Below are 9,989 nucleotides of genomic sequence, written 5' to 3'. Positions count from 1 at the left end.
GGCAGTGAATAAAGTGAGAAGCATCTTTCAGAAATGACACTGAAAGAAGAAAGAGATCACAATATCCAGGAATGGCACTGAATAAAGAAAGAGACATCTAGGAATAGCACTAGACGGAGAAGACAAACAAGTATCTGTTTTTGGTAGGTGCCAAATGAGTTGGACTTTGATCTCAAGGTAAGATGTTGATAACAACAAGACCTTGGAAGAATGTAAATGAGTATGAATTTGTTTCTATGCATGAAGTTAAAATTTTTTTTATGCATGATGTTAAATTTTTTTTTATGCATGATGAATGCTTAATGCAATGCGATAATTTGTGACGATTGAGGTAGACTCTTTTATGAGGCACGATAGGAACTCTGATTCCTCAACGCGGGAGCTCTGCCAACACTGCTTATGAAGAAGATGCTTGGACACACTTCTTGTTACATTGGTAGCTCTATCAAACTGATGATCCTTTGCGAAGGACTGATGAACTGCTTAGGGATTGCTGAAGAAGATTGCCCCTGATTGACTGATTGTTGTAAGTTAACTGATCATGGCTTCAGTTGAACTGTACTCGGGATGAACTGATCATGGCTTCAGTTCTTGAAATGCATGTTGGGATGGCTTGCCCCAGTATAAGTCTTGAAAGGATATTCTGATCAACAAATCTTGACTGAACATCTGAACAACAGGATCTTGAAGTAACGTGCCCCTGATAGGATCACTGATCAAGTTTCTCGACTGTTTGAACTTCCTGAAAGATGAGTGCTTACTTGCAAATAAAATGTTCATTCAAGAATGGTAATTTTAATGCAATGCTCAAAGAATATTTTTGAAATCAAAGTCATTATTGGAATGAATGTCATTGATGTAAAGCAAATGGAATCACTGGTCAAAACATAAAGGTTAAGACGTTCAAAGTGAAAGATAAAGCAAAGATATGGTATCAAAGCAAATGATTGGAAAATCTCATGGGAGTCAGCTTACGCAACCTTGTTGTAGTATGCTTTCAAACAAACCTTGCTTCAATTAGGTCTTTTGAAGGTTGTAACGTGGCTAGGTTCATGGTTTCAGAAACAAAGGATATAAGGCTCAAAATTTTTGATTGTACCCACCCCTTCTTCGTGATAATCTCCAGTCCTAAAACTCAGTTAATTCAACTCATGCATTCAGGTTCCAAGAGGCTTCTGGAATTGCACCTTTGTAATGATGATAGCTCACAAGCTAAGAGAACTTTTGAGATTGCAATCACTTCTTCCTTTTTGTTGTCACAACATTTTGTTGCTTGAGGAATTTATTAACTTCTCTTTTTTTGTTCTTTTGATATCCCTAACTTTTGCCTGAACTGTTTATTTTGAACTTACAGTCAGCGGGATGCCCTTATTTTTGCCTAAGTCGTTTTTGGTTTTGACTTAGCAGGCTTTTCTTTGTATATATTTTTTTGATACATTTTTTTTTAAAGATAGTGACTTCCTTGCTTAATGATTGATGAACCATCATTGGCTTTTGATTGACATTTCCAACACTTCTTTGACGTGTGCGGAGGAAAGCTTGTGATTGAAACCTTTGTTAAAAGGTGTACTGAATGATTCTCTTTAAATAGAATGCACAGCCAAATTAACTGAGAACTACCCTGCCCCAGGTTAAAAATGCGGGTTTTTTCGTACAGAAAGAAACACCAACTTCGAAGGCTCAGAGGGGTTGACAAGGGATTAACTTCCTTATTTCTCCAGTGTTTGGGAATTGAAACAATGCCTGTACATCATCAGCAAAGTTTTATTTTAAAGCATACAAATTAACAACTTGGGTATTTCGTTGTCATCATCCTCCCTCCAATCTTTGCATAAAACACAAGTTTGATAGAGAAAGCAAATGGAAGAAAAAGTTTTGTAAAAGAAGATATAAACATAAACACAGTGGATGTGAATGAATTCAAAATATGCAATGCTCATTTCATTAAAATCACCATTCAGAAACAAACAAAGTCTAAAAGTAAACAGCACAATAAAGGAAATGCAAACAGTAAAGAAACAAGGCCTAGTGACTAATCAGCAACAAAGATGAGCTATCTCGTCTGAAACACTTGGCTTTAGGAAAATCGGGCTTTGACTTGTCTTCAGCCACTCTTATCTGGTAAAGGATTAGTGACAACATTAGGACCCACATCTCTGAAAGAGAGCATCTTTGATCTCACCAACTCTTGAACTCTAGTCTTCAAAGCATAACAACCTTCTAAATCATGACCAGCACCACCCTGATGGAATTCACAATGAAGATCAGGTCGGAATCCTTTTGAGGGAGGGTTTCGAGGAGGCGGCATGGCTCTTGTTGTGATCAACCCTTTATGGACCAATGCAGGATACAATTCAGTGTAAGACATAGGAATAGGATCAAAGTGAGTCCTATCGCGATTCTGATTCTGATTAGCAACCTGAGGTTGAGGAACTTGAACTTGCACAGGAGCGACAGCGGCTACATAAGGTTGATCACCATTTTGAGGTCTACGACGAGATCCCCTTCTGTCACCTGACACAACATTAGTCTCATTCTCTTTCTTTTTGTGGAAGTTTCCATAAGGTTTCTTCGATCCACCAGAAGATTCAGCAACAAGAGTAACTTTCCCATTCTTGATTCCTTCTTCAAGTCTCTGGCCAATGGTAACCAAGTATGTGAAGTTTGAAGACACACTTCCAATCATCTTCTCCCAATAGAAAGGTGAGAGAGTATCCATGAACATGCCAGTAAGTTCTTTCTCAGCCAATGGTGGCTCCACTTGAGAAGCTAGCTCTCTCCAGCGTTGAGCGTATTCTTTGAAGGATTCTTTCTCTTTTTGAGACATGCTTTGCAATTGTCGGCGATCAGGTGCCATGTCCAGATTATACTTATATTGTTTCATGAAAGCATCAGTCAGATCTTGGAAGCAATGAATGTGATTACTCTCAAGTCCCATATACCATTTCAGCGAAGCTCCACTCAAACTATCTTGAAAGCAATGGATGAGCAGTTTGTCGTTCTGGGTATAAGCAGCCATCTTGCGGTAGTACATGGTCAAATGGCTTCTTGGGCAAGTGTTCCCTTTATATTTCTCAAACTCAGGAGTCTTGAATTTTGCAGGCATGACAAAGTCGGAAACCAAACACATATTCTCGGCAGCAACTCCAAAGTAATCATTGCCTTCCATGGCTCTTAGGCGCTTTTCTAAAGTATGATATTGCTCTTTGACATCTTCAATATCCCCAGCATCTCCTTGACTTCCATTCTGGGAACGAGCAGCTTGATATTCAAACAGAGGATTCACATAAGTAGGCTGAGCAACAGTGTGCATGATAGGCTGAGATTCAGTGAAGACAAGAGCATGAAAAACTGGATTTGAAGCTTGACCAATCACAAGTTGTGAAGACTGGCCAATACCAGGAGTCTTCTCAAAGGGGGGAGTGTAACCAGGTGGGAAACCAAACTCAGGCCATGTAGAAGGTGGTTGTTGAGTAGGTTGAGGGTCAACATCAACACTTGAGACTTCAACAATGACGGTCTTCTGAGGCGGTTCTCCTCTAGCAATCAAAACTTGCAGCATTTCAGTTAGCTTGGTCATGCCTGACTTCAACTCATCAATTTCCATCCTGACCTCTGCATTGTGTTGCTCTTGGTATTCCATTCTCAATCTGACGTTGGCTCTAGTTCCGTACTTGTGTGGAGGAATCAGCTTGACGATAGACAGACAAACTCTGAAGATGGAGACAGACAAGGATAATTTTTCTGGACAACCTGGATGTATGTATGCAAATGATGCAATTGTTGTTGTCGCTTTTTATTTATTTGATTTTCAAGGAATTCAAGTTATTAACTTGTAAACATCAAAACATGAAGGAGGTAAATCCTATATTGGATCAAAGCTTTGATCAAGTTATCATCAAGATCAATCATCCATTTTGGTGGATTAAGGTTTTCACCCCATCAACACCCAAGATCCATTGAGTTTGATGAAACTTATGATGCTTACAAAGAAAGACCTATGAGTTCCTTGGAAATCAAATGAATGCATGGATGCATGGTTTATGCATCAATCACAATCAAGATCACACATGGTCGCACAAACAGGGTTCAAAGGTTCGACGTCACGAGCATGGAGTCAAAGTTAAGATCCACCCACAAAGGTATGTACTAGGGAATTTTGTACCTGCCGAACGGGTTCTACAAAGGTTCCTAGAGTTTTCAATCTTCTATCGGATACTACTGGCTCGGATAATTGCTCATGGGCGCCAATAATATGCCTAAAAAGACCTCGTCTGAGCGTAGCATCGCATGACAACAAGCTCAAATTGGTACTTGATCTTGTTTCTATGCTACATCCTAAAAAGGCTTAGATGGGTTAAAAAGGTTCTAGGTCATTCAGCTTCTACGGACACTCACTATTGAAAGTAATAGGGTTCTCACGATGATTCGTAACAACATCTACTACCTTCCATGAGGCCTCCACTGATTGGGGTTCCACCATATGATGCTCATGTTAAGGATTGCTCCTGACATGCAACTATTGGTCTTACCACCTCCTATCTCAAGTTACTCACCAAAGTCCGGGTTAGGACTTTATCTCATCACCGAGGAACCATCGAGCACCAAAAAGAAAAAAATAAAAACAAAAAAAGCACACAATAATATATACAAATACAAAACACACAGATAAACAAAAATAGGCATAACACACTTAAAACTGGGTCCCCAGTGAAGTCGCCATTTTTTCTGTAGCGGGGAAAATCTGAGATCAAAGTCATTATATTGACTCGACTCAATATTTCAGTGAAAGTCGCCACCGCGCTTTATTGTTTCCAAAGGAAAAGGGAAAAGAACGAAGAAAACCCAAAGTTTGTTTTTAAAAAAAACAAAAAAGAAGAGATCTTAGGTACGGGTGTTGATTATACAAGGGGAAGGTTTTAAGCACCCCTTATATCTGTGGTACTCCACAGGAACCTTTTTGAAAATCTGTGTCGTGTGTGCTAAAAACGGTTTGTTGTATTTTAAAATAAGCTCGGCAAGACATTAAGCCTTGTGCCTACATACCTCCTCAGTGCAATGGAGAAGTCAGAGCTAATGTAGTTCCGCTTTAAAAGGGAAAACGTTTAAAAACCAAATAAACACGTTATCGTCGTTGGAGAGGAATACTCAGCCATTAATCTTGAGCATGAGAACAAACGAGTTCTTTGCATCGCAAATGAAAGAAGGGCTCCAACTCGTATAAAATCAACGAGTATGCCACTGGATCTCTCACGCGGAAAAGATCTCATTATATCAATCAATTTCAAAATCGTGGGGTATCGCCACTCGTTTCAACAACTAGTCGTGTCTAAACTTTTTGAAGAAAAGCCACTAAGGGCAAAAGATATTTTAAAAGAAAAGGTTTTGAAAAGGTTGCAAACATAAGAAGGTTTTGTAAAAAGGGAGAAGATTTTGAAAATTGAAGAAAGGGAGGAGATGAAGAGGCTATCCTATTGCGTAAAATAAAAGCTAAGGAAAAGAACGGTCTAACCGAAATAAGAAGCCAACACTTGACATTATGAGTCAATGTAGATTTCCCATTCTTTGGACTTATCAATACCAAACCAACACATTACCACTTGGGGATCAAGATGAACTTATTATCTTAGCACCACTTTGCATTAAGCACATTAAAATTTTGATGAAAATCGGGCAGAGTAACGGCTGTTTTCGGGTAAAATCCTTATATCAATGCCTTGGAATTAGCCATCAAGGACTTTCAAGGAAATACCTGCATGTACAAACAGACAACAATCCAATGCCAGACAGACAGAATAACGGCTGAGTAATAACAGAATAAGGGTCCAGAGGTACTAAGTCTATAAGTCCAAATCTCCATAATGCTCGGGATAGTAACCAATAGTCCGAAAGAGAGCTTTAAGCGTTTTTTAGATTTTTGTTGTTTATTAGTGTTTTAGCATAAAAGTAAAGTATGGTCCAAGTGGACAAAAAGAAAATAGCGGAAACATAAGCATAGTGTCCAAATGGACAAAGAGAAAATAGCGGAATATAAACGTCCAAATGGACAAAGAGAAAATGGCGGAATGTAAATATGATGAAATGATAAAATAAAGCGATAAAGCGAAAAATAAAGAGCGATATAATAAATTGCGGAAATTAAAGTTAATTGTTAGATGTTAAAGATAACCATCTTGAAACTTGTCAAGTATGTTATCAAAGTTAGTAAGGAAGATCGATGGTGAGTGAAGGATGTTCTCGGATTTAAATTCAATGGAAATTTATCAGAAGCTTGATAAAATCATAGCGACTACACGATAAACTTCCATAAGTCATAAATCAACCGCATACAATTCTCTTCCATGTTTGATCTTTTTTATTCGGGACACGAAATATTGCGCTATGTTAAGCAGATCGCCAAGTGATTTATGTAGAAATCACCCTACAACGAGGCTGGTCAAAACTTTATGTGTTAATGCATGCGAGAGAAGCGATATGTAGATCACTCTCCGAAAGCAATACCGCATGAAAAGAAAAATAAGGAGTGATCTAATCTTTACCAAGAATCCATAAGAATTCTCAAGGCATTAAGACTTTCATCGATCAAAATAAAAAGAAGCAAAAGATGGAACCACATTAAAAGCTCCTTTCATCCATAATTTCAATCACTTAATTTTGCGGATTTGGATTCTCATCCTATCGGCGCCCTAAGTCCATTGATATTAGAGAGAAATTAGGCTTCTAATTTGTGATTCAAAGAAAATATCAAAAGAATGGAGTAGAAGAAGAATTAGAACCAAAAACAAGTCAAAAATAGCAAAAACAAGCATTCTGCCTCACTGGAAATCGATTTACCTCGGTAGGAAATCAATTTCCTGAGTGCAGAGTTCAAAATTGGCATAAAAACAAGGTGGAAATCGATTTCCTACAGAGGGAAATCGATTTCCTGCACGCAGTTTTCAAAAAATCAGCATTAGGAAGCATAAAACTTGACTTAAGCAAACATACAAACACCTTATGATCACATATCAATTGAAGCATGAATTTTCCATCAATTCACCATCAAATAGGACCAATATAGCATCAAAGATGCATTGAACACAAGCAACAAAGATCTACATCTTAGAGTTTAGAAATTTACCAATTCTTGAACCAAATTGTTGGAGTAGCTTCAAGAACAAGCACAAAGTGTGTAGATCCTTCAAAATCGGAGATGAACAAACAAAGAAAAGAGATAAATGTAGGAGGTTTAGTTCAAAACTAGTAAGATTCAATGTGAATCTCACTAATTTTATGAAAATGAACTTTGGGTGAGGGTTTTGGAAAGGGTGAGAAATGAATTTGCAAGCAATTTTTTGGCTCTCCAAGCTTGAGAGATGAGGGAGTAGAGACCTCTATTTATAGGATGGGAGCAAGAGTAGTGGCAATTTGGTCTTTTCGCTTTTGGTTAATTAGCTTATGTTTAATTGGTGTTTAAATGGCATTTAAATGGTAAATGAGGTTTAAGTGGGTTTAATGAAAGGGATTAATTTTGATGAGGTGGAAAATTGGTAAAATGATCAAAGAAAATGTGTTTGGTGCCAAAATGATGTCATGCTTCCCCTCTGAGACAAAATGACATCTCAAGATTGTGATCTTGATTGATGATTGAAAAGGAAAATGATGTATCATCTTAGGGTCAAAAATTGGGGTATGACAACAATATATCCCGATGATGAGTGGATTTTGTAGGACATAATTCCCATTGTGTGGAATTTGTGTCGGTGGACTGTATCTCGATGATGAGTAGATCAGTTGGAAGGGTTCAGCCCATGTATGGTACCACATGCATTAGTGTCAGTCCATTCATGTGCATAATAACATGATATAATTAAATGATTGTATAATGTGATGTGTGATACGTGTGAATTGGTACTTGTTTGGTTGTAGTAGACCTGAATACATGTATGGTTGGGTGAATGATAATTGTTATGATATTTTATTACTTATGACTGCATAATGCTTATTAATTCGAATGAAACTCACCCTTACATGTTGACATTTTCAGATTAAGAAGCAGCGACACCTTTATTGGTGAGGATAGCTCGTAGGCTAGTCCGTAGTTCGTGTCGAGTCATGCTCTGATTTGTAACACTGTGAACGATAGTATTAGAGTTACTTGTGATACACTATTTTTGCCGTTTTTGGATTACGTACTGTTGATTTATGCTGGAGATGTTTTATAACACATTTGATTGAGTTTCCGCTGTGCTGAGTACGACTTTTGTTATTTTTGGATTGTTCCTAAATAAAGCATGACAGACGACTTAGAGTTTTTCTTTATTTTATTAATTGTAACATCCTTGTTGTATGATTACTCTGATCCTTATTATATTTTCCGCGGGGGTTTAGAAGGGTGTTACAGCAGGCATCTCAGAAGGGATCCTCCGGCCAATTCCAGACGGAGACTTCAAGCTCATGGCCCTCGGAGAAGATCCAACCAGGGGAGTCAAAATCGGAGCAGACCTCCCGGACCTGGCCAAAAGACAACTCAAAGCCTGCCTCCGCGAAAACGCCGACCTATTCGCTTGGAGCGCCGCCGAGATGCCCGAGCTCGATCCAGAAGTGGCTTGCCATCACCTGACTATCGACCCCGCTTGCAAGGCTGTCGCTCAGAGAAGAAGAAAACAATCACCAGAGAAAGCGGTTGCGGCCGAACTAGCTGTAAAAGACCTCCTAGAGGCAAAATTTATATCTGAGGCCAAGTACACCTGTTATACCCCAAAATTTGCCCACATATTTTTCAAGAAAACTCCAATCTGAAAATTAAGAATCTCATATAATCATGGATTTTTATTTCAACAAATATCCTGACATATGAAATACTTAGTTTTTAGAGTTTCTCTTATACAGTAATTTGGCTTGCAGTTGAATTTATTCTTACGCAAAACGCCAAATACTGTTTATTACTTCACACATGCTATTTATTTATTTACAGATAAATAGTACTGACACAATTGGTACAGAGTTAAATCTTTTTGCAGGCGCAGAATCAGGAAACTCAGACTGTACTGGTAACAAGTAGATTATTATTATCTTTTGTTTCCCATTAATTTTTGTACTATATTCCATTATTTGCAAAAATCTTTTCAAATCTTTTTTTCAAAAATCAAATCTCTCTTTTTTCCAACACTATCTTCACTTTCTTTCAAATCTTACTTCCACTCAAATTTTCCTTTTGTACGGAATCACATCATTCCCCAACGTCTCTTTCCTTCTTTCCATTCTATAAATACCTCTCATTTTCTTTCATAAAATCTCACATCAAATTCCAACTCATCTTTCAAATTCCTATCTCATATCTATTTTTCCCAAACAAAAATGGCAAAGTGGATAGAAACACTGTTTCTTACAGTCATCACCATTGCTACGGTGATCATGACTTTCTTCTGCCTGCATAGTCCTGAGGAGTGTGGACCTGCAATGGTTATGCTCCCAATCATCTACATGTTATTGTTCATAGCATGGGTCATTAATCGTCATTCTTAAAATTTTCCGTATTTCTTATTTCTTAAATGTACCGTTTATTCGTCGTACTGTTCAATATAGTATGTAATATTTGTACTGTCAGTATTAAATGTTGTACTATTTGTCATAATATTGCTTAATTACTAAGATAATATTTTGTGTGTTTCCTGCCAGTCAAATATTCCTATTTCTGTGCATTAATTGATTTCCAGGGTTATTATCGGTAATTTAGCCCGCATACCGTAAATATTAGTTATTTATTATGTCTGTGTTTTTCTAACAAGTCATGTAAATAAACTTTCATTTTTCACATAAAACAAAAACAAAAACAACAAAAAAGAAAATTAACTTTGACTGTTGATTTTTCACTCTAACTGCTACATCAATACCTGAACAGTCAGTTGACAGCCAAACTGCTGGCAGTACAATTCTCAGTGTTTTGTACCATCAATCAAATCAATCTTTCACAATTCAAAATTCCAAGATTTTTGTTCTAGAAGTCT

The sequence above is a fragment of the Vicia villosa genome, linkage group LG2 (genome assembly GCF_029867415.1).
Source record: "Vicia villosa cultivar HV-30 ecotype Madison, WI linkage group LG2, Vvil1.0, whole genome shotgun sequence".
Taxonomy (NCBI): Eukaryota; Viridiplantae; Streptophyta; class Magnoliopsida; order Fabales; family Fabaceae; genus Vicia; species Vicia villosa.
Note: the sequence above shows the minus strand (reverse complement) of the source record.